Genomic DNA, 25,823 nt, shown 5'->3' with positions numbered 1-25,823 from the left:
TTTTGCCTGTCACTTATCTGTCTCTTGCACACACGCACGCACACACACTTTTGTACAATCAACATTTTGGGCTTCACGGAGAGGTCACCACCTAACTTTACTGACGTTCGCCCTTCACAGAAATCTCAAATCTAAGCAATGGCCACCCTCGCGGATTATTGTCTGCTCTGTCCTTACGCACAGCTCGGCGCGTTGCACCTGATGGCGACGGAAGTAGAGGGACCGCTTCCTCAGTGAAACAGCAATCCCGTTAGGCTAACGAAGGAGAGATAGCGACGCCCAGATCGCTACCTTTAGCGAGGATAAGACTCTGCGGCCCGTGCAAAGATTGTTACTTCCCCGGCTCCCTATTCTCGCACGATGCGGGTTCACTGTAGTGGCATTTATTCTGCAGGACTCTGAACCGCCGTCCGGTGACGCCTTTCATTTACTGCATTGCATCCACTGCACGCAATTATACGGTCCTTTACCGGGTTCCTCTGTTCCCTCGCAGGCGCATGCTTCCCTGCGTGCCATCGTCCCGAACGCCGAGGCACGTCGTTGCCATTAATGACGATTCCCGTCGCTGTCAGCCACGCCTCGCGCTGCCAAAAGGCGCACATGGGGGTCGAGGAAGGACGTCCAGGTGGGTGCGCAACAAAAGTTGTCGGCCTGCTTCTGGTAGGTCGGTATGGGAGAAACTAGACGTCGTAATTGCGCCTAACATGCCACCCAAGGGCGTTCTTATATATATATATATATATATATATATATATATATATATATATAGGATACAAGTCGCAGGTAGGAATTCGGGTGTAACATACGAAATCTTTCGTTATACAGTTAATTTCGTGCTAGCCAGAAAAGAAGCCTGGAATGCTTCTGCAGTCGAGCGAGCCCTCTTCAAGAAATAAAGTTTTTCCACCCATCCATCAATCCATTCGCGACCAGCGACAATGCGTTAGAGAGATTTTCTTCGCTCTGATTTGACGCGATGCAGACACGCATAATGTATTTCGTAGTAATAAAAGCAATCACTGTTGTAACCTTGACATCTTGTCGTTAAGGCGAAGCCCTTTCTGTAGCGACTATATACGTGAAAACGCATGTTGTTCAATGAAAACGCAAGTTGTTAGGTTCACTTCGATGTATCAGGTTACTCTCAGGTGAACGACAACTTTCCTTTCATTAAGTGTCGGTACTTCGTTCCATTAAACATTAATGTTCGTTCTCCAACTCCTCCTCTTATCCTGTTTTTCCTTCGCGTGTCTCCACCAGCTGCTTATCCGAGGGGACCTTTTGCAGCGTGGAGGCCACGTTCTTGCTTAATGACTTGTTTGCTTCGCGAGGGTTGAATAATACTCTCAGTTCACACTCGCTTAAGAGAGCCGACGTCTCCCGCAGCCCGTGATAAACTCGCTCAGCGGCGCGTTGCGCGTGTTGATGACGTCGCAAGCTGATCGTCACGCAATGTCGGAAACGGTGCCGAGCAGTCTGCGGCGACGGCCACCCCTGGAACGAGCTCAAGTTCAGCCCGTGGCTGGCAACAAGCATATCGCGCGGTTCCTAATTACGCCGCTACGACGGCGAGTGAAAGTCCCCATCGCGCTGTAGCTTTTGCAATGCGGGCAATGGCTACACCTCGTGCATTTTTAAAAAAATTGCAAGCGATCCTCCCGCGTTTGATAGCGAAACTGCTAAACAGCTGAATGTTCCTCTTCACCTGTTATCATCCTTCATTCACTTTACAATTTAGCGTTGTAGAGAAGTACTGTGCTTGTTGCCAACATATGCTATTTATTTATGAAATGCTTCCAGCTACCTTTCTAGCAGCCATGGCAGAAGTGGGTACATGAATTTTTCAATCAATCAATCAATCAATCAATCAATCAATCAATCAATCAATCAATCAATCAATCAATCAATCAATTAGTGGCGACTTAGCGGTAAGTGCGAGAGAAATGAGTTAACATTACGTCGCACCTATTTCAGTTCCCGGATCCATGACTTAAAATGCGTTAACCACATTGCGAAGTGTTGCGTCAGCAGCTCATTTGACACGCATCCTGCTTCATCAAGAAGCGAAATGCAACTGACGCTGGTCTGCTACGTACCATCGTCAGTTGCGCTATATGTACCTCTACCACGTGACCGGCTTCCCATAGATAGACTTTTTGCCACTTTGACGCTCACAATGCTAACACACTGATATCTGCTTTATGTGGTGGCTGCTTTCGCGTATCTGCTTCGTTTAAGAAAAGTAACTGCGTTGCTCAGGGCTTGTCAGGAGCGGCGACATTTAACTTAGAAATGTAAGGTAACTTAACGTTGGAAACTGTTCTGCCGCATCTGAAAGCTCAGCTTGTTCACACAAAGGTCGAATTTACTTAGATCGCGATAAACTATCAAGGCATGAACAAGAGAGAGAAAGAAAGCAGAGTAAGGCAGGGAGGTTAACCAGACTTCCCTGGAAAGAGCAGTACAGAAGGAGGTTCCGAAATTAAAGAATTATCGTCAGGACTGAAACTGCCACTAAAGGGGACAATACAGAGTACGCTTATTTGGGCTGTATAAATAAAAAAAAAACATTTTTGCAATACTAAACACGCCTCTCTTATCACTACAAAAGGCTTGGTAAGCCATAAAAGACGCAGGAATACAAGACCGGTGGTGGCGCCAGCTTGAAAAGTACACATTTGCTGCCGGAGTAGAACGCCGCCACCACTTCCTCCGGCGCTGCCTCCTCGCTTTCCTCCCTTGTGGGTGGTTGTGAAATACGCAGTTGCTGCCGGACAACTAGGGTTTGTAATATCGATGAACAATTATTCGATTAACGGTATCCCGCATAACCATTAATTTTCATCGCTGTACACCTTTCATTTAATATAGTAATTCGATTAGACATGTTCGATTAATCGTTTTCGAGAGTTTGACCACTGATTTTATTTTCCCTTGTGCTTATTGCAATTTCTTGCACCTTTTATTTGGGCTTCACTTTTTACTTTTGCCATTTCTCATATTTCTTGTTTAACTGTACTGTACAGTGATTCACTAGTGCCATGTGTCATGTTTAAGTCCACTCTAAGTGCCATTTTATAACATATATTGTTTCTATTTTCAAAGGCCACTAGTGCCAACTTTATTTAGTCTTTAACGAATTAAATGTTGCATTTTATCAAACTTTACAGACTTGCATTTCTGATTTGGTTCCGCCTCTCAAAGCTTAACATAGGGTATCTACAAAACTAGATAACTTTGTTTCAAGCGTTTTACAGCCCGGCCAAAAAATTTGCATAATCAATTAATCGATGGAAAACCCTGTATCGAAAGCGGTTAATTTATTAAAAGCTAAAATTATGAATGATTAATGGTTTAATCAAACAACAAAATTAATCGACCACCTCTACAGAGAACAACGCCGCCCTCGCCCCGTCCCTCCCACCGCACCACGGCCTTTCGTGCGAGGCAAGACGGCCCGTTTCCTCTCAGTTTTCCTCCCTTGCGCGCGCAGCAATGAGCGTGATCGTCGGATTCCCTCGCGTGCTTTCACTGGCACATACAGTATACGGCGCGCGGCGACGGTGTTACCTTTATACTGAGCACCACTGCGACGCCAACGGCAGAAATGCGCCTGGAATGTCCATATAATTGCTATCGCAATAAAGACTAAGTTAGAATCCTAGTATTAATTCGTCCGTGCGGACTACACTCGAAGCTGCCGAAGGCAAACGTCGGTGCCGCGAATCGTCCGGTTTTTCGAGGCCTGTTGACCAGACACCAAAAACGAAAAGTCCTGCCATGCATTACGAGAGGAAGTGGCCGTATTACAAAGAAGCTTGGGGTATAGAAAATCATAATAAAAAAAATTGTGGTTTCAACTTTTCGGCCTTGAGAAGAAAACGCAGAACACGCACACACACACACGCACGCACGCACACACGAACACACAAGTGCCACAGATTCACCCTGCCGCCCACCCGCTGAGTGGGTTTTCCGGCGCGTCCGGTTCCAAAACAAGATACTTGTTTTAAGACGAACCCTTGCCTTAAATAAAATTTTAAAAGAAACGTGCGCACTGCGTGCTGTGCTTTTCTATAAGGCCTACTAAAGAAGAGCGCCCGCAAGTTTTCCAACGGCGCCAGACGTCATTAGCGTACAGGCGAGACAAACGCGGAACTCTCGTTAGGCCAGCCATTTTCCGGCACGACGTCCAGAGCTTCTCAGTGTATACAGTGAGAGAGAGAGAGAGAGAGAGAGAGAGAGAGAGAGAGAGAGAGAGAGAGAGAGAGCGGGGCAGCGTATGGTGTTCCCGAGCCGAGGAACCTCACGGGGCAATAATGCATATGCCCCGTTCCGAGCGCTCGTTGGCAGCCCAGAGTGGGCCCCATAAATGACCGCGCAGTGGCTCGTCGGGTCCTTGACTAACTGAGAGGAACTCGGTTAGAGAAGGGGATGAGCGGCCGCCGCGGGTTTCAGGCGCCGCGTGTATACCGTTGCGGTGCGGGATGGGAAACTGCGTTTCTCGGAGGAGAGGAAGCCAGGGAGAAGGATGCTCGGGCTGGCTGCTTCCCAGCGCGCCGATGTGTAGCACGGCCCACTTGCGCGGACGAGCGCCGTTTGCCAATTCCCCGATCTCGCTTTAAAGGAAAACAAGTCAGTGCACAGGATAACGCCGAGTCCGGCCGTCTCGAAGATGTACCTTTCTTTTTTAAATGCAGATGTATTCACCCCTGTAGCGGAACCGAAAACGACTCCCGACGTCACGAGTACAATGGTCCACACGAGTTGAGCGTAGGACGAACCCAGTACGTTTGCATAAGATACGTGTGAATGAATGCGACAGAGATTCAGTGAAACCCACGATCGACGCTATGTAAACGGCTCTCTGTACTTTAAAGCAATTTACACACTGCAGGTTCCTAAAGGGTGTGGATCGCTCGTTGCATGAGGCGAAGGTGGATCGAGAAGTCTTCTTGATATGCAATGCGGGCACATGGGCGCCATGGCTTCCGTGCCAGACGTACCACTTGAGGCTTAGGCGTACCGAAATCACATCGAAAAGTGAGTTGCGCCCAAAACTGACGCAGCAGGAGAACATCGCGTAGACCTGCGCCTATTCCACCTTTCACAATTTCTCATCGGTGTTGTTATATATTCAGATACAACGGCGTGAGGCACCCGTCTCTGTGGCCTAGCGGCAGCGGTGTTGCTCTGCTAAGCACGAGGTGGCGGGATCGAATCCCGGCCATGGTGGCCGCATTTCGACGCGGGCAAAATGCAAAAAATGCGCCCATTTCCCGTGCATTGGGCGCAACTTAAAGATCCCCTGGCGATCAAAATTAATCGGGAGTCCCCCACTAGGCGTGCCTCGTAATCAAATCGCGGTTTTGGCACGTAAAGCCCAAGAATTCAGTTAATTTTGAACGATCTGAGGCGCCAGCGTCGCAACCACGTCGCTGCATTTGTAAATGCTGTCGCACCAAGTGAACGCTGCTACTGTGGTCGTGCGATGCGCTTCGGATGAGGTCTCTCGAATGAAGCTGCGTTGTGACAAAAGCGTCACCACATGCAGCTGCCCGTGTCAGGTGCTGAGAACGTGAAGCTGCGCTTTTGGCGAGCAAGCATAGCATGAACCGCTGGACCTAAAAAAATAATTTTATTTCTTTAGTGGCATACTGCAATCCCGATATCGGTTATAACAGTTAAAAACAACGAATTGTTCTCTGTTTAAAAGGTAGGCTGAAAAGCACTTTACCATTTGTTTGTTATGGAGTATTGTGTCTGATATTTAAATTACCTTTTTGTGAGTGACCCTATCAAAAGCTTTCGATAAATCCATAAATTCTGCGTCAATCTCTATTCCATTGTTAACGGAAGAGGCAAAATCATCTATATTATCTGCTAGCTGTGCACAAGTTCAGTAGCCTCTCCTGAATTCCATGCTGATATTTAGTAAAAATAATTGTTAGCTTCGAGGAAGTATTTATGTGATTGTGAATTATGTGTACAGGTAGTTTACAAGCAGTCGATGTTAATGAGATTGGGCGGTAATTCTCGATCAATCGCTTGTCTCCACTTTTGTGAAGCGGTTTCACTCTGGCAATGCCCCAGTCTCGTGGAATTTCACCTTCACATACGGACCTTGTGAATAAATCAAACAAACATTTAGATATACAGTCTGCATATCATTTCAAAAAGGCATTACGTGTGCTGTTTGGTCAAGGTGATTTCTTTACATCGAGGTTAAGCAGCATATTTAAGATACCCCTAATGATAAGGTCCTCCAAAGGCGAAATTAAGTCTTCAAATTTGAGATTTACTATTATCCTTAGTAAATACGGACTTTTTGTGTGTTTCTTACAAATAACCAGCACGTGACATACAATACATTCACGTACCATGGCCTTAAATGGTCCCAAAGTTCTTGAACACTGAGAGTGTTATTACAAAATATATAAAATTCAAAGAAAAAACATCGATAGTGAATACATCTGAGAGCAATTTTTATCAACAGTCAGGCTGAAAAGAGTCAGCAGAACGACCTAGCGATCAGAGATACCAGGCATGACTACACACTTAGCTGAATCGAGAATTGTTTGAGAAACAAAAGAAGTCTAATATAGATTTTGAACCCCCTTGTATTCGGGATGGGTGCTCTACAGTTTGCGTCTAGTCAAATGAGAAAGTGAACTAGGGTGGTTGCTTGGGCTAGTTGGTAATTCATGATCAAAAATAACGTACAGCGCAAAGGACCAGGACAGCGATAGACGATAGACGATATTCAGCGCTGTGTATGTCGTCTATCGCTGTCCTGGTCCTTTGCGCTGTACGTTATTTTTGATCAAATGAGAAAGCCCATGGCCTCACTTGATATATCACTATGAGTTTTGAGTGCGAACGTTGACCACTCGTCGTCTCATTTCCTCACACCGATATACCGTTGTCATGCCATTGTCGTCATTGTGTCATCGTCACACATTCGTCGTCACACCACTGTCGTCATGGCACCGTCGTCATACTGTCGCTTTACCATCGTTTTTACTGCAGCAGCTTCATCCCATTGTGTTTATGCCTTCGTCGTTCCATTGATGCTAATCCTTCGTTGAAATTCTATCGTAATTATATACTGTCGTCATTCACTCATGGTTATGGCCGTCGTCATGCAATCGCCGTTATCGCGTCGACCTTATACAGTCGGTATCATGCATGTGTTGCCATACCGTCGTCGCCGTTCCACTGACGTCAATCCGTCTTCTTCGTGTGTGCTGGGAGTAAAGTTTCGTTCGTTCTCCGTCCTCGCTTCACCGTTGGAACTTGAAGCTCCTCGGACGATGATCGGCAGTTGTTGATCAAACGCAGGCAGGAAACGATGAGATCAGATGTACAAGAAATATTTATACGTAAACTTTTCTATATACATGGCAGGTAAAACAAATACATTACAAACTTGAACAACTGAGAAACAAAGTCTCACTCTTCGACTGTCTCAATGACTGTTAGAGCCCAGACTCATTTTAACGTACATAGTACGGAGGCTCACTGATCTATCAGCAATCCTGATTTCAGCCAAGTCTGAGGGACAGCATGTCGTCCCGATTTTTATGGCCCAATTACACAAAGAAAAAAAAGGCGGTAGGGCCGTTGGCCCGTCCCACAGGTTCCGTTGCCAATCAGAGTCAACCGCTTGTTAAGACACAACCCACAGGGATGGGCTTACTCTTCAAAATAAACATATTGGAAAACAAAGCTCTTTTCCTCCTTCCCTAAAACTCCGATGCCCTCTCATCTCTTCGTAGTTAGTGACGGGCTCAGCAAAACACGCCAGGCCCGAACAAGTTATCGCTAGACCGCCTCAAATCCCAAGGGCGTCTCTGGTCCGCAACTGTCTCGGAAGCAGGGGCATCGATACCACGTAGTGCGGCCGTACTCAAAGTTTGTCCGCGTGGGAGACTGATGGCCCTCCTTGTCCTTCAAACTTATTGTCTACAAGACAAAGTTCTCCGAGTGCGTGTTTCCAAGACGCCGTCGTCCGAATGCACTCTTTACGTGTGCACCGCATTCCTACAGCGTGCACTGTAAGCTGGCCTTCGACACCACACAGGCAGTCGCACCCAACAACAAGGCTGGCGATTGCGTTCCGGACGCGTAGAAGATTAGGTCCATGCTCACTGCATGCGGAACGGGGTCAGAGTTGCTAAGCCCTTCTTAACCTCGGCGGCGCCTCCAATTAGTCAGGCACTCGGGAGCCACACCCACAATACCTTGTACAGCGGTCCCTTTCAAGGCTGGTCTGTGTGGACTCGTGTGACCGTCGGCGGACTGCCAACACCGTGCGCACAATGCCGACTTCCCGGAATCGGCACTCGCCCTCCTGGCACCTGCCGCGACGCGTCACCTAACACCGCGCGGTGCCTGTGACCCCACATAACACAGCAACTGTCGCCCGGCTGACATGGGGGGAAGTGAACCCCCTCTCTATACACAAAGCACGTGGCCAATTCATGACACTTAAGAACACGAACAATCAGAGCGACCTTACACTGGGTATGCTGTGGTCATTCAGTCGGGGTTATGCCACCGTTGTCACGGCATGGTCCAGCTCGAGCCATCGCCGTCGTTCGAGCTTCTTCATCAGGTTGTCGTCCTACCGTCGTTGCCATGTACTCGTCATCATGCTATTGTCCTCATGTCGTCATCGTCACGCTATCTTTCTTGTAGCTTCATCATCACTCAGGAATCGTCACCTGATTGTCGTCAAGCCATCGTTGCCATATCGCCTTTGTTTTTTAATCGAAGTCATTCCTGCTTCGCCATACTGCGTCGGCATCATACAGTCCTCGTCATTCTGCAGTGACCTTCGCAAGTGAATTCGATGACCCAGTTGGTCGATACCGGTGTATGTCTCATGTAGTCGAAGAAACGAAAGTCTTTGAATGACCACTACAGATGTTAAATAAACGTGACTTCAGAAATACGGCGCTTCGCCACATTTCTCCAATGCCAATCGCATTACCATCGATATTAATTGCGAGATGAGTTCTGCCGATATATTTTTGAAATCTTGTTAGTACGAAACTTTCTTCCATAAATCAACTTTAATTAATACAGAATCTTCTCCTTTTTTTTTCTTTTTTGTGCAGCACACCACATCAACTAATTCTGATCGCCGAGGGGATAATAAGGTAGTCGTAGGGGACTTGAGGGAAAGGGGCTGCAACAAATGCAAAAATTTTACACAAGTTCAAGCATATACTGGGAACTTGCTGATAATGAGGCAGACGTTTCGTTGGAAACAAGTTCAAAGTAGCACTTTGTTGTATTTATAAAAATGAAATCCATAGAAAAGTAAAATAATAACTAGCCCGTTCCCATACCTTATGAATATAATATGACGAGGTGACGAGGAGCGATCATCAGCCCGTCATACATTGCGTTATCGTTTCCCGATGGTGCCTTACAGTGGTGATGTCATTGCCTCATTTGAACACAAAATGCGAAATTTTCTCCCCAAAAGCAATCGACTTGCCTTGATTTCGCAAGAGAATCTGGGGTGCAACACGTGTGGGATCTTATTTTGATTGCTCAAGCCCGTTTTCCAATCTCATTGCTCGATGATGACAATGGAATGTGTACTAAAACCGTCATCTAATTGCTTAATTTTTGTGTCTTTTTACGGTTGTTTTAACCGCTTTGAACAGGAGGTGTGCTCGTTCACTGCTTAGGGGAAGCCCGCTCTGTTATAATTGTCAGCCCACGATGGAAGCTTCGGGCTAGTTAGACGCACGCCAACCAAAAAAACTGAGCAGCCTCATCGGCCCGCGAACGTAATTGAGTCACGCGACCTTACTACTTTCAGCGTCAGGGCCTATAGTTAATCAAGAGAAGGCGGGTGAGGGGTTTCACGGGGGCGTGTAGTGGCGGCTGGATTGTTTCCTTCTTTAATTTCCTATTCCTCCACACGTTCGCAGCTGGCTCAATGAAACTCTACAGGCTGTGGTAACGAGGATTCTCCCCACAGTACAGCGTTACTGCGATAAAGGGAAATAAAAGATGCAAGGGCTGCTGTCTAGCGACAACAGTGATGGAAAAGAAGAAGAAGCAGAGTCTTCTCGGTTCGGTTGCGATGCGTGCGTTAGCGGCTTTGCTCTCCCGACAGTGCGACAGACTGCCACTCTCAATCCCAAAGCGTTTGCGGGTCAATCGGTGACGCGTGAAATCCTGCCGACAGGTTAATCGTCAGAGCGCGGCGGACGCTCCAGGCTTCACGCTTGCTCGGCGGCTGCTTAAAGTACATAACGTTAGCAACGCGACTGTAGTTTAGTTTTGGCTGCTCCGGCATGCACCGTGTCGTCACTGCTGGCACACCTGCGCCGCACTCTTGGCAATGTTTGGCTGAGAGCCCTACTGGTAGCGGTGGCGGTAACCAGCAAAGAAGTGAGTGTAGGTGGAGCGGGAGGGGGGGGGGGGGAGTGCGTCACGGGAGAGCTAGGGCCGTAGGAGCGCGACCGGAAGTGGCTGAGAGAGCGTGCAGAGCCGTAGGCATGCGCGGAATTGATTGAGCCGCTTCGCACCGTCAACAGAACAGAAAAAAGCGGAACGACGGATGGTGGAGAGGCGGGAGGTTGTTTTGTTAAAGGCTTGGTCGCAGGTGAGGCGAGAGGGAAGGGAAAAGCGTGATCAGAATACGGCGCTCGCATGATCGCTCCGACCGGGACTAAGAAAAATTGAAGCCCGAGTGTTCTCTAATGATTGAGTCAGGATAACTTGGAGAAAAAAAAATACGCTTAACGCACAGACACACACATACAAAAAAGGAAAGAACGTCGGAAGCAGTTGAACGTATACAGCACAAAAATAGCTCCCTTAGTTCGGTGGGGTCCGTATATGAGCGAGGGATGAAAAATACATAGTAGACTTCTTGGATATATCGCTTTCTGCGTTACCGGAGCACTGAAACAGTCCGTTTTTCCGGCCTCGCCTCCGCCGTTAAATTTTTGTCCGCCGTACGGAGTGATCGACAAGACAACCTCGCTGAACAATTTGGGCAAGGAATTGATGCCACAGCGATTTGCCGATCGGTTTGGAACCATAGAGTTCCTGCACCGCGACAGTACCTGTGATTGAAGTTGTGCACGCGAGCACCTTACTCTCCGAGGTTTATGCTTCGAATTCGTAAGCCATCACGAACGGAAATAAACATCTGAGCGTCGCGCTGTGCAGCTGTTTTTCTTGCGAGAGACTGTGTCATTAATCACAGTATCGAGTGCAGCAACGTAATCACATGGAAGGCTGTATTGTTGAAGGCCCTTAGAGTTCTGACGAAGAGTACTGAACACTAGGGCTAGCGTCGGCATTTAGCGTTTTTGCTCGTCTATGTCGGATCAAAAAAAAAAAAAATAATTTGGAAACATGTTGGTGACATTTATGTCATGAAATGTTACTAGGAGAGAGAGTTAACCTAATAGAAAGGCAGATAATGGAATGCTACTAATCTGTAAATTCAGGGCTTTGCCGCTGGAATACTGCTTGTGCATTAGGATATTTTTTTTTGTTTTTGAATGGAAGGGAGGGTATACACATTTACACAAGAAACAAGCAACAAGTGATAATCACTTGGTAAACAAGAGCTAAATGCGTTCTCAAAAAAAGAAAAAAAAAGCAGCTGTCGTACTGCGAGTTAGGCTTGGAAGGCTATCATTCTTAATCGCCGCGTTACTGGACATTTGACTACTAAAGGTCATAGTTAGGAAATTACGGCATCAATGGCGGAAATAAATCAAAATATATCTTATAGAAATAACTTTTCAAGGGAAAAAACAGTTCGCGCGACACTTATACGTATGTATGAGCAGTACCATAATGTTTCTTTATTGTGCTTGAAGTAAATTAAATCCTGGAAACTTTAATTAAATTGCCGATATTTTTTTGTTGGAGACTAACTTTCTGTTTTCTTCTACACGTGAGTTTATGTCGAGAAATTCAGGTCCAATAGTACCTCCGCTGCTCCAATTCTCTACGTTATAAAGAAAGAAAGAAAGAAAGAAAGAAAGAAAGAAAGAAAGAAAGAAAGAAAGAAAGAAAGCATTTGCCAGAATCCACCTCATGGTGAATGTCGACGGTAATGGAATAGAATAGCATGGAATGAACATAGCCACACAATTTATTTCCATCGTCGAAACGAGTTCTGTATGAGGCGTGTACTACAGCGGGACTTCTCTATCGTGCTTCCCTACGAACACTCGGAGCCATCTAGCGCCGCCGCCGCGAAGCATGGGGTGGCATCCGAAACGCATGGGGCACCGGTGCGTGCGAACGCTCAGAAACGCGTCATGCGACAACCGGGCTCCTCTCTCGCGCTTCTTTAGAGACACATGCGCTTCGCCATCTCGTGGCGCTGCCGAGAAGTGCGCGCGTGGCATCGTAGACGAGAAGCATGGCGCGCCGGTGCCTGAGAAGCCCGAGAGTCGTTCCCTAGCTCGCCGAACACTCAGTGGCACAAGCTCAGTGACCCAAGATGGCGGACGGTTCATTGCAGAGCGACACGTACTCAGTGCACTCAGTGCATTCATGGCGCAGCTCACTAATGCGTTGGTGTGAAAGGTGTTCATTGACAGGCGGCACATACTCTGGGCATTTGGTGCACCCTGCAAGTGCATCAGGTTGCTGCCCTTGAGGAACCGTTGGTACGTGGGCTCGATTACACTCAGCATCGGAGGAATTTCAGGGATCTTTTTCGTCATTGTAGAGCGGCGCATTCCCAGTGGCACGCACCTAGTTACCGAAGCCAACGTCAGGTACGTTCATTGTAGAGCGGCACACACATACTGGCACGCGCCCAGCGACCCAGGTTGGCATCAAAGAGGCTCATTGAAGATTAGCGCAGATCGAGTTGAACATACCCAGTGCCCCAAATCGGTGTCAAGCAGTTTCCTGAAACAGTGGTACCTACCCAGTCCCGCATCTACAGTGAACCATGTAGGCGTTAAGGAAGGAAAGAGGAAAGCAGAAGGCAGGGAGGTTAAACAGAACAACGCCCGGTTGGCTACCCTACACCGGGGAAATGGGAAAGGGGAAAGCAAAGATGACTGGGAGAGATGTAGGCGGGAAAGAACTTCGTTGAAGAGAGGCACGTATATAACATTGGCACATACTAGCGTCCCAAGTTGACCCGATGGTTGGTTTCGAACCCTGCTACCTCAGCACAGCAGCCCGATGCGCTAAGCAGTCGACCATGGACTACCCATGCAGCGACCCAGGTAGGTAGGAAAACGCTTAAATACGAACACAGATAGATAGCCCCCGGAAAGTGAGCGAAGTACCCTGAGAATGACAACGCATTAAAATAAAGGAATAAATGATAATATAATAACAATAACTATAGAAATAACAAATAAAACTACTAATATAGTAATATTACAAATAAACAAACGTGTTAACTTTCACGTAAGCGTTAGAAAGGAAGCATCAACTCACAAACATATGTTCCACATTAACCGACGTCACATCAACACTCCAACTTCTATATATGTTGATACAACTAGCTGCACCTACGAAACTTACGGGGAAATACCAACCCTTCATTTTGCTTTGTCCGACACGAATTTTCTGTGCCCTAGCGGCTCCTCATAACCTTTATATTTTGATGCCATGCGACCAACGTCTCCCTTTCTTTTCTGACTGTATTTTTTTTTCAAATTCGCTTAAATCTTCACGCAGAACGCTCACAACCTTTGTTATTTGTCAGGAATAAGTTTTGTTCCAGATTCTGCAAAATTCATTCCGAGATATTTCTGTACTCACGGGGGGAGTGGGGCTAGAGCCACAGACAAAATTAGAGAAAGAAGAATGAGAAGGGCCTATTTTCCAAGCAGATTTATTTACTTGAATGCGTCGCATCGGAAACATGAATCTTCACCAGGCTTTATGAGAGGTCCCCGAAAGAAAACTATGACGCATGACTGTAGCGGGATGAATCGTCATTAAGGTTGTGCGGGTCTAAACCGCGAATGACTTCCGAGCCGCAACGAGTGAAGAGAAATCTCTGCCGCGTCGCAATCCATTAGGGCACGGCCTATTCTAAACAAAGGTGACAAAGACAAAGATCTGCAGTGCCCGTTTTTTTTTGTGTATTTCGGCGATAACGGGGTCAAACAGTCCTCGAGCGAGCAGACACTCAACTGTACGAGAGGTCGCGTTTGAATGAAGAGTGGCAAGTGGTGCAGCACAATAGCTTTACAGGCGCGCAACGAACACTTAGCTTGATGAAAAAAGAAAAGCGAAAGAAAGCTACAAACAAATCAAAAGAGCCGCGTAGCAAGCTTCAACAGTTCCTTCCTAATGTGCCAGCCGTTCCACGCGGGAAGATTTCCAGTATAGACCCATCCAAGTTAATCTCGTTGTTTCGCAAGGCATACAAAACGGAAAGAAAGTGAGAAAGAAGGAAAATGAAGGTTTCGACGTTTTCAAAATGGGAGTCTGAGAAGTGCATAGTCCCCTCTCGCTTCGGCCCTCGACGTTTCTGACGCTTCAGAGAGGCCCGACGCTTCCCTTCGCACTCAACGTTTTCTCGGGCGCACTCTCGACCTTTCAGCTCCCCTAAATTCAACACCTATACGTGAGTGAAAGTGTGGGCAAGTATTTTCCTGCCGCCCCCCCCCCTCGTTCCCCTCCACCTACTTACTTCACTTCCAGCGCTCTCTTCGTGCACTCCTCCGCGAAGTAAGAGATGCGCTTTTCTGGCCGCCCACTTGCGTCGCTCTTGCACAGTTTTTACGCTCCACGCGTCCTCGCGCCGACGGCGCCGTTCCATTCCCGCAGACGTTCTCTGCGCTGTCTTCCCAGAGAGCAGCGACCGCGGCTTCAATTTTCCGAGCAAGTCAGGCCATTACAAGCGTTTTTATTCCCGAGAGTATCCCAACCTATCACTGCCGATCGGAGGACCTACACTTCGATGTGGCGTAGTTGCGTGCACTGACAACAAAGTGGTTTGTTCGAATCGACGCGCTATCCAGTTGCACGAGATGTGTGTTGTAGCGGTGACATGCTTCTAGTGGAGACGACTGGGTATACTGCTGAGATTGCATACTTTATTTCAATGAGTCTACAGTGAACCATAAATGAAAATGCAAAAAAAAGAGGGAATATAACAGTCAATAAACACGCGTTATGACGGTGTTACCAGCACGGTAAGTTAATTAATTTATTTAATTTGAACAGTTGCAATTAAGGAAAGCGTTAAGCGTTAAGGAAAAGGTGCACAGTGCGTGCGTGCATAAAGAACTTCTTCTCCTCTGTACGCTTGTCTTTGCTTGCAAAGAAGTTACCTCCACCATCTTCCCGATAAACGTTTTCCTCAACTTTGAAGCGCACAGCTCTATTCATACGCCTACCAGGTTTCTTTCATTGAGGGCGGCTTTTTGCTTCACACGGGCTAGTGGGAGTAGCGACACAGTAGTATTCGACAAATACACCCGATTTTCTTCGCCATAACATCGTGTCACGAGGACTTTCCTATGAACGTTACTTGAACCTTCCTTTGACAGCTTGCCCATGACGTGAAGTCTGGGACAAAAACAAAAGAATAATTGTGGCGACATTTTCTGCCGTCTTATACAAAAGGTATCACATCGAAGTAACATTCAAACGCTTAGATTGGGGACTATGAGGAGCATGACTCGGGCTCCTTGCAGTACTAAAACTCGTACTAAAACATTTCAAATCATAAAAGAAGCATGTTTTCATGCCTAAATCATTGCGGCCAGCATACCAAGTCATCGTTGGGTGGCCTGTTGTGCTTCTGACATCACAGAGAACACATCCGTGATCGAGAAGCGGATCACACGCGAGCTTAATTTTAAGAGAAGGCAAGAGACCCACCGCGGTAGCTCGTAGGCTATGATGTCGCGCTCATGAATACAAGGTCGTTCGTTCGACCCCGGCAGCCGCGGACACAACTGCCGAGTTTCGATGTGGGCGCAAAGCAAAAAAGCTTGTGTGCCTTATAGTGGGTGCATGTTAAGAAACCCCAGGTGGCCAAACTTATTCCGAACTACCCTACTACAGGGCGGCTTATAATCGGATTGCGGTTTCGGCACGTAAGGCGCCCATTAGTTTTTAGAACAAAGGCTGGTCGCACGCAAACAGCGGACACGAGCATTTACAAGTATGCTGAAACTGTCCCGCAAGCAGCTTTTAGTTTATAGTACTTGAGAGAAGTCCGGAAAAACATCGAACCCGCGACGTATGGCTCTTTTTAGTTCATAACATTATTTATCGCTACAAGGAATATTTCTATATATAAGATATGCCCTTCGCCATTGTTCGCTCCTTTTTTTTTACTTTTGAACATTGCCATAAACACTCAGACCACCCTACGATAACAAGTCTTTGTTTCTCTTTCTCTCCTTTAAATATCATGGCCACCCTAAACATTATCTCGTCAAACGCTGACGGTCATCATCTTCATGATAATCATGTGTCAGCACCAACCCGAAACGCCACCATCCCCACACTCTTCGTCATTTGCGTCGTCGTGCGAGCATGCCTCGAACGGTACAAAACGTGGAGCCCGCTTGATGCCCACAAGCTGCACATCGACAGAGATGCCCGGGTGCTGGTGCACGCAATTCCCGGTGCAGGGTAAAGCAGTTTCGCTCAGCGAGGGCGGCGCGAAGGGAAAGCGGGAGGACAACTAGACTTGGCGGGTTTCTCGGACGACGGGCGGCCACGTCGCGGCTCGTCAAAGCAGCGACGTGCGACATCGTGCTTTTTGCTCGTTGTCGCTCCCGGCAAGCAGTTCCGTGCGCGCTAAGTGCGCGAGGAGAGGGAGAGGGGGGTGTCTCCACATTGGCGCGACAGCGAAAGCGCTGGGCAGACCCACCCGTCGGCCAGCCGGCGTTACGGTCGTGAGACACCGGGTCTCCCGGGGCGCCCTGAGGCCTGACGCGATTCATTCATCAGACGGCGAAGACAAACTGGTAAAACGCCGTACGTCCCTGCACTGCACGATGTCGACTAGGTGTTGTTCTTGTACGCGTCCGAACGTCACTAAACGTAGAGACGAACGGGCATTCTTTAGGAACCTTGCCTCGTCTGTTGGACTTTGTTCCTTGCTACTGTGCTGTTGCACATGTATCTTAAGCTGTCTTAAAAGTATATGAATGGGGCCTAGTTGGTTTGACATCTTATAAGAAAACGACAACGCGTGGAGACGGCACTAAAGGGAAAAGACAGACACAAGCGCTGATGCAGAACTCGATTTGTCAGCTTTGGGAAAATTTGGGAAGTGCGCGACTGGGTCTGTTCCTCTTCACGAACTTCAAGACATCAATTAGAGCGTGGGCGGTTGTTTTGTGGCAGCCGATCTTGCACGGAAGAGAAGCAGTAACAAGCAAGCATTACTCCCTTCGTAAGCGACGATCCGAAAAACGCCAGACACGTCCCGCACACCTGGCGCATCGCGATCAAATGGTGTTTTTAAGCAAAGAGTAGTTTGAGCGAATGCGACTTCCTTAGAGCTTGATAATTTAGTTTTCTTACTAAGCAATGAACTATTTTGTTATACATTTAACCAATTTTCCAAGTTTTTTTGGCGGGGCGTTTACGTGTTAAATCAGGTACTCAGTTTGACTTTTTAAAGCGAACAGAGAGAAAGGAAGAGGAAAAGGTATAGGGAGGTTAACCAAAGACATGCCCCATTGGCTACCCTACACTTGGGGAGGGGGAATGGGAAGAATAGATAAGAAAGAAATAGAAGAAAAATAACGAAGAATCAGTCATTGGCAGAGTTAGTCGCAGAGGGATGTCCGCTGTCCAGATAGCCTTCAAGAGGTGCAATTTTTAAAGCGAAGCTTTCTTTGTCCACCTATGAGGTGTGTTAAGGCACTTTGCCTGCCTAAGGAACCCCCTATGGAGCACGAATTTTAGGTATATGTTTTCATTGAAGTAGGCAACTGACAGGTATACTTGGTGGTTTGGAAGAGTAGAACTGGCGCGCATAGATACTGAACTGAAAGGAGTAAGTGCGGTCCTCTATACAAAGCGTGAAGCGTGCTCTGCAAAGCGCTTTGTTTACTTTGCGCAACCCCAAAGTTCAGCGAGTTCATGCCGAATACTGAGTGCCGACGTTCACCGACAACATGGGCAACATAAGTTCATCAGATGCGTCTCCGCTCTCTGCAAACAGGATCCCATAAGCGGCACATGAACACTCTATATCACAGAGCAAATTATGTCGGTAACCGCGACGTATATCTCTTGACAGGTCTGCGCAATTACGAGAAAAAAGTGTGCCGGTAAACACCAAGCTACATTGCACGGTCAAACTGCGCCGCAGCCAAACTGTCGGATTCAACCACCGCTGTTTTTCCGACGTTATCTTTCGTTAACGAACGGCGTTCTCTCTTGTTTTGCGGCACAGTGAACGGCGCACGCAGGGCGCGTTCTTGTCGTTTCTTTTTCATTCTTCCTTCTTTTTTGTCGCTCAACAATTACACTTGCCAAACCACCGGGGCGTTGGCCAACTCTGCGCCAGCGGCAGCGGTCAATGTTTATTAACGGTTTAGACCACATATACTCTTCGTGTTTCGTTTTCGACGCACGCTGAAGGTCAAATGTCAACGCATACTTATAGCGGCCAGCAATTGCTTTCATATAAAGCTATCGAGCAGTATATCTCGGCTCTTATTGACTAGCTAAATTGGAAGAGTGAGAACGTGCTTTTCGGGTGTTTCCTGTTCTGACTGGCCACCGGCGCGTATTGGTATTACGGTGTTCTACACACCCTCGTATCTAATGGGTTCTTACTGGACAGGTCGCATGTTTTCATGTCTAATGGCGTGCTTCCCGTGAACGCCATTGTTGAAATTTTTTAGAATAACTGCGACAGCGTGATACTTAATGCATTTAGGCGGGCCATCTGCATGTTTGGCCTTTACTAGTTCACTAGTGGTGATCTATATACATGAAGACGTCTAAGGATGTTGTTTTGTGCCTCTTGTGTGTCTGTTTTAGAGTACTCATGAGTTCTGTTTCTTTATTAGGCACTTACCACTGTATACTCTTGTAGTTCTTGCTAAATTTCACATTTGCGTTTGGCTTAGTTGTCAAGTGAGGTTACTCGCACGTGGAAGCGTCATATTCAAGCAATAATTTATCATTAAAACTGTCCTGGCCAAATCGTGTCATGGAAAAAATCTAGCAATCAGAGTTATCGCGAGCGCAATGCTTAAAGAAAATCTCCACTACTTGCCGTTATGTTTACCTCTCAATGTCTCTCACTGTTCCATTTGTAAGCTACGGAAACAATACGAGAGGATTAACTTAGTTAAACTGCCGTAAAATATGATTTTATACCATAATGCTTATAGCCGGCCGCCATTTTATTTCTTTAGATTCGTTCGAAATTGTCGCCAGCTACAATAACTTGCAGCCGTGGTGCGCGTCTTGAAACTACCTTGAACGAACTGCGCGATCCTCTGAAAATCATGTTAAGAAAGACGTTTACACAAACATATTTGTGAGGCCTCTCCAGCTTGCCGAGGCGATTGATCAAACGGTGGCCCCGTACCCCCGACACTACGAAGAAGTCGTGAGCGCGCATACGCGCCATTGCGCGAAGGAACGTCTTGGACATCTCTCCGCTAGAGCAACGAATACGCCAACGCCGTCGAGGTGCAGCACCCGCTTCTTTCTTCATCCTCGCACTGGGAGTTCTTTGGACGAAAGGAAATCCTTTAGTCGGACGCCACTGCTCGGGGCCCGACTACAGCGGCGCTTTCGCTATCCTATCCGCCATTGCTAAACGGCGTTCGGCGACCTCCGCCTGGGCGTATCGCCACCGCCTTTCGTTGAAACGGACACGTAACGGGACCGCGACGCACCGCCACGCGATCGCGTCTCTCTTTCAGGTGGCGGAACACCGCAGCTTTGTCTTTGCCGAGGGCGGCTTCGATGCAGGGTGAGCTTTTCCTTTCTCTATGGGGTAAGTGGATCCGAATCGGGCATCCAGGTTGTGAACAGACAGGGTTACGCTACAGGGAGTGTCAGCGCGTGTGGCGGTGGTTCGCGCCGTCCACCTCTACCGCCAAGAGGACTCACTTATCTACGACACGGTCCGATTGTATACAGTTCTCCGCGCAACTTAATCACAACTGCAGGGATGGCGTGTTAGCGCGACAGTGTGGCTTCGCCTTCGAACACTTCGAGAGCAGTTTGTCGCGTTTTCTTGACAGGACCGTACGTTGAACCTCGGAAAGGGAAGAGCTTATATTTTGGGCGTATATAGTACGCGAGAACGCGTGTGCGAGTACCATCAGGTGACGCGTAGTTCTTAAAGATTTGTAAGAATCGCTCCTCCTCCTACTGTTTCTTCTTCTGTAAATAAGAGAAGAAAAAACACAGCACCTCCAATTAAAATTCATATCGATGGTTGAAATAGGCAGAAGTAGACAATTAACAGTACTGAAGAAACAAAAACTACGGGTCGGAGTGATGGTCTTTACACGAGAACGGAAACGGAGTCTGCCGCCTGCATGTAAGCCGAAAAAAAAAAAAAGAAGTGCGTGGGAAGAGACGTGCTCTCCAGCTGTGTCAAACAGTGACAATGATGTTGATCAAAACATTCCTCAACAGGTTCAACTGGAGTGACTTCTTTCTTTCTCGTCCTTAAAGGAATGCGGTCAACCTATAATCAGAGCCAGCTGTGCTCTGCCGCTTCACACACAAAAAAGAAAAAGAAAACAAAAAGAGAAAGCCTGCGCAACATTGTGCGGAAGATTACGGGTCGTATGAACTTTTTCCGCTCTTACTGCATTCCACGTGTGACCCTATAAGACGGCCGTTAAAGTTTAAGCAGCTTTTCAGTATTCTGAGCCTTGCCTTCATCAGACCTTCCAGAGGGCGCCACCGCTTGCTTAAAAAAAAAAAAAAACACCTTCGTTGCATGCTCTTGGCGAAACGGAACGAGCACTTGTTTGGCTTTCGGAAGGAGAAAGCTGGAGGGAGGCGAGAAGTGCTTTGTATTACGGCTGGAACACCGAGGACAGCATTAAAAATGCAAGAGGCAATCGCGGTCATCGTCACGCCAGCGTAGCACCGGCCAAAACAGAAGACAGTACGATGCCGCATTGCATACAGAACGCTGGAAAACAAGCATGTGTGGAGGGAGCCGACCGTTTGTCACCCCGTATACGCAAAGCGAAAGAGAATTGGATGTGAACTTGCGGCAAGTATTTGTGGCTGCAAGGTGAACAACGTCCATAAAACGTGTATGCTCTGGGGTGTAGCCTCAGCACAGAATAATTTGCGGCTTGGCCAGTCTTGACATGGCTGCAGTAGTTTACGAGGTTGCACTGTTTCCAGTGTACAACGACTATGCTCCAATAATCCATCACTGCTCCGAAACTTTTCACTATTGTGTACTCTTTGTTCAGAATTGACCGGACAATATTAATAGCTATTGGCTCTTCGGTTAGAAGTCAACGCTTCGCAAAACGAGAAACAACCTTAAATGCCAGAAAACAAAGCAACGTCCTTTACCATACCTGCGCATAACCGCATGAATCAAATTCAAACAATGCGGCACCAGCGCAAACCAAATGGTATTGGATTCTCTGTGATTTCTCACATATTGTATGGTACCAAAGCGTGTGCATGGGGACAGGAAACACGTGGGAGAACGAGATTTCGAGACATCGACGTTTCAAGGAAATCGTTCTTGTCCAAATCCCGGTCGAACGACAATTAGGGTTACCAAAAAACCTGAATATAGCGGGGCAGTCCTGACTTTTGAGCCAAAGTCCCGAGTCCCGACTCGAACCCGTCTGGACAGCCAAATTCCCGACCTTTGCTTTCTTTTTCTTCTTTGTACTGTATCTAACGATAAATAAACCAGATTTTTTTATAATGGCTGATTGCACGATTGCCTACTCTTTCATAAATGTAAAGATCTCCTTGTTCTTATGGTTTTAGTTTTGTTGTAGTCTCTAACTGTTCACACTGTATTGCTTGCCGTGTTAGCCAGACAACTAGTGCATTCTTTCTTGTAAATCGCGACATGGTAAGACTAAACATGTTTGTGCCGGCAGACTGGCGGCTCCAGCCACTCTTCCCCTCTTTCGTTTTTGTTCTTTCCTTTGTTCTGCGCAGATGGTGATATTATTCGCGATTGCAACAACTTGGAGCGCTGAATGTTTGTTAGTTCGTTTTCTTCGCGAGCGTCTAGATTTCGTGTTCCCCTTTCTTGTTTATGATAAATGTCTGTCTGACAATGAGCGCACGAAGCTGCACTATGCGTCTTTCTTCGGATCAATTACGGGCTCTGGTATGGTTAATTTTTTTTTCTCATCTATTATTTCGCGTAAGCCACTCGGTTGTTTGCCACTCACCCGTGTGGGGGCATTTACCTCGATAAATTGGCAGGCAAACAAACACGCGACTACATTCACGTCTGGTATCAGTGTTTTTCTTTCGCTGCATATTTAAATTCTTATTTCATCATCGAATCTTCTCCATACGCGTTCAAAATACTGTTGTTTCACTAAAAGCCAGAGCTTCGGCGCCGAGTGACGGATTCACAAAGCTTTTCATTCTTATTACGGCCGAAATGACGGTCCCTACAACATACACCTCGTGCCTTTTGCAGAAATGCTTTGACAAGGCCTGCAGTAGCAAATGCAAATCCCTACCACTCTGGAAGCAGAGACCGTGCTGGCTTATTGCAGCGGACACACCTGTACCCATACATATCTACTGCGTGCGTGTCGTGCCAAGACCGCGTGTAAGGAGGGCGTCCCCCATTGGCCACGCTACTTCGTCAACAAGTAGCCATGGCTGCAAATTCAGCAGCCACTAGCTCCCTAATTTCATTTAGCAACTGCGGTGGTCCAAACAACGGTCGCTGTACAAATTTCAACTCGTGCATTTTGTAGATTGGTGATAGAGCAGAAATCTGATTTTCTTTCAACTTTTAATCTGCTGCCTCAGCTGCTGCCACTAGTCTTTTTCTTTTTTTTACAGCGAAGCTGCATATGGGGGGGCTAGGTGATTCGACCGTATGTCCGTCCGTATGTCGCCTGAACGCCGAAAACTACGCCGGCGCAACGCCATGCGCATGCGCGAAAAAAAAAAGAGAAAGGGAGGCGCGCCATTGGTTGCGCCAGTAGTGACGCCTCTGCTCTCCGTCGCAGCCAAGCGCGCGTGCAGCAGTTTCTTTCCGGCTCCGAAATGGGTAGGCCACGCATCATACGTACTCCTGAAGAGCAGGCAGTTTTCGATCAGCAACGCCGCGAAGAGAACCGTGAACGAGCTCGTCTACGCCGTGCCGATGCTGCAGCCCGGGGCACGAGAACAGGCTCGTGCAGGTGAGCGCAAGCAGCAACCGCGTATCGAGGATCCGGCAGCCTGCCAAGCCGTCGTTTAATGAACCACCTGGATTAACCGCATTGATAGACACCGGGGCCGCACGTTTCATCTTCACCGGTTAACTATTTGTACGGAGTGCTTGGACTGTGATTATTTTCTTCTCTCCACTGGTACATCTCACGATGTAAAAGAAACTTATTAAGTTTTCGATGAAGTGGGAAAATGAGAGTGCAAGCAAAAAATGCGTGGTTATCTTAATAAGTTTGTCGAGATCAGAAGGTTTGTGCTGCACGTGGAGAAAAAGAACTTGTGAATGAGGGAGAGCTATAAAAGCCTCGCGAGCGGTCCGGAGTGTGACACCTTTGAGCGCAGAAGTGAAAGAGCAGGAGGTGCAGACTTGTGCAAATCGAATGATATACAGTCGACGCGTTCATATTTAACGCGAAAAATGTGTCGCCGACATTCGGTGAGGCTACCTTGGACATATTGAGGATGATTGGAATGGCAACAGCTATGCTTCTGAATGAAAATGACAGAGACCTGCCACACCGTTCAGTCTGTGGGTAACGAAAACGCGTCGATAATTGTGGGGTTATCTCGGAGGACAAAACATGATTCATTTGTTGATAAGGCAAAAAAAAAAAAAGAAATACGGGGAGAAGAAACTGTCGTCACTAGATATAGGATTGGAACCAAAGGTTTGAATATTTGTCTATGACCATGTGTCACGCCAAGTAGTGCCTTTTTGGTGTGGCAAATGGAGAATGAAAAGAGCGTGACTGGAAATATGTTTGGGCGATGAACGGAGAAATGTTCGTGTGGGAATGTGAAGGAACGCCTCTCATTTCCGTCAGTAAGGATGATGATATGGGGAAAATGGCGCAGTGAAGCCACGGGTAGTCTATGTGTATAGGCTAGACAGATTATGAGCATTAGGCCGTCAGAAATCAAACACTTTGGCAACGCAAAAAAGAAGAAAGAAACTAAGCCACGATGTTCTTTCACCAAAACGCACGGTCACTAGTGAGTATGGATGATGAAATGACATTGCGCTTATAAAATTTTGGTTCAACGTTCACAGAAATATTGCTGGCAGAAACTTAGCATCAGAAAGATTCTTTAATAGGTCCGGAAATACGGCGTCCATGGGACAGCTTATGCGTTGCCCAAGTCATACCCCTTACGCAGAACACAGTACGCATATGTCGGCGCCGCGAAATCTTTCACACAGCCTGTTAAAGAAGGGGTCCCCTAGCGGAGCGTATCAGGGCCCCTATGAATTTGTATACATAACAGATAATGCATGGTTTGTCGCGTGCACCGATGATACCACAGTATTTATTAACGCGAAAGCATTGTATGCCCCATTACGCGAATATCCGTCGGCCTAGTCGGTGTGAAAGATTGATGGTGCCAAAAATGGCCGACGGTGCAATGAGTAAAAACACGTCACAATATGCTCGGATCGGCATCAAATTTATCAGGGAGGTTCCTGTAAACAAAGTAAATTAGTTACTTTTAAAAGAAAACTTAATACATTTTGGTCTGGGTGGGAATCAAGCCCGGCTTTCCTGGGTGCGGGACGAGCACGGTTCGCCGACGCCATGGTGCTCCACGGTCCTGTCTGGCTAAAGGTGTGGCCTAGTGTGTGCGTCACTGGGCACGTGACGGTGCAGCCAATGGGAAGGAGGCGCTGCCAAGTCTTGAGTGTATAAAATGAGCGCGCTGCCTCCGGCGCGTCACTTGCTCTTCGGATTTCATCGGTGCTGTGTCTGCTGCGATGGAGTCTTGGCGCCACGTCATGAGTGTATAAAATGAGCCGGTCTGTGGCCAACGCGTACACCCCCCCCCCTCCCCCACACACACACAAGCACCGAATTATCAGGAAGAACTTTAATGCGTGTAGAAAACATTAATCGGAAACATTTCAACAAAGGGACTCTAATGCTTTCGCATTACCACACGTAAGCAGTCTTAAGTGTCTCTGCCGAATTTTTCCGGAACAGTATATAGAAAGAAAATTAAAGTGACCAACCAATGAGATTCTCAGAGGTTTAAAAACATCGGCCGACATAAATCGCCTAATAATAAACTCGGGCAAAACAAAGGAGCTCTATGCATATGCAAATGGAAAATAAACATTGCAACCATTTACGTTTGTAACGGTTGCTTGGGCAACGACGTTATATATATTGTAAGGACTGTAAAGCCACTTAGGGGTTCTTTAAATAATACTTAACCTGGAATGAGCCTGCTCGAACACATCCGATATGAAATTCCTAGCGCTGCCGGTATTGTATCACCTCCAAAGCATGTGCACTTCCAATTAAACTTAAGATTCTGCTTTATAACTATCTTGTCTCCTCACCTCTATCGTATTGTAGAATTGTGTGGTGCATATATATATATATATATATATATATATATATATATATAATCGTGTTACGAACCTGCAAAATATACGTCCGCTTCAGAAGAGA

The 25,823-nt window shown here is 47.1% G+C and overlaps 2 protein-coding genes across 4 annotated transcripts in view; one reads left to right on the top strand and one right to left on the bottom strand.

The window, feature by feature from the left end:
- Positions 1-25,823, top strand: part of LOC142582905 (beta-mannosidase-like) — a 301,465-nt gene that overhangs the window by 89,632 nt on the left and 186,010 nt on the right. The window lies entirely within an intron of this gene.
- The window catches only part of LOC142582906 (uncharacterized), a 197,758-nt gene that overhangs the window by 87,436 nt on the left and 84,499 nt on the right, over positions 1-25,823 (bottom strand). The gene's annotated exons all lie outside the window — the stretch shown is intronic.

The sequence above is a fragment of the Dermacentor variabilis genome, chromosome 5, assembly GCF_050947875.1.
Source record: "Dermacentor variabilis isolate Ectoservices chromosome 5, ASM5094787v1, whole genome shotgun sequence".
Lineage (NCBI taxonomy): Eukaryota > Metazoa > Arthropoda > Arachnida > Ixodida > Ixodidae > Dermacentor > Dermacentor variabilis.
Note: the sequence above shows the minus strand (reverse complement) of the source record. Positions and strands in the feature narration are given on the sequence as shown.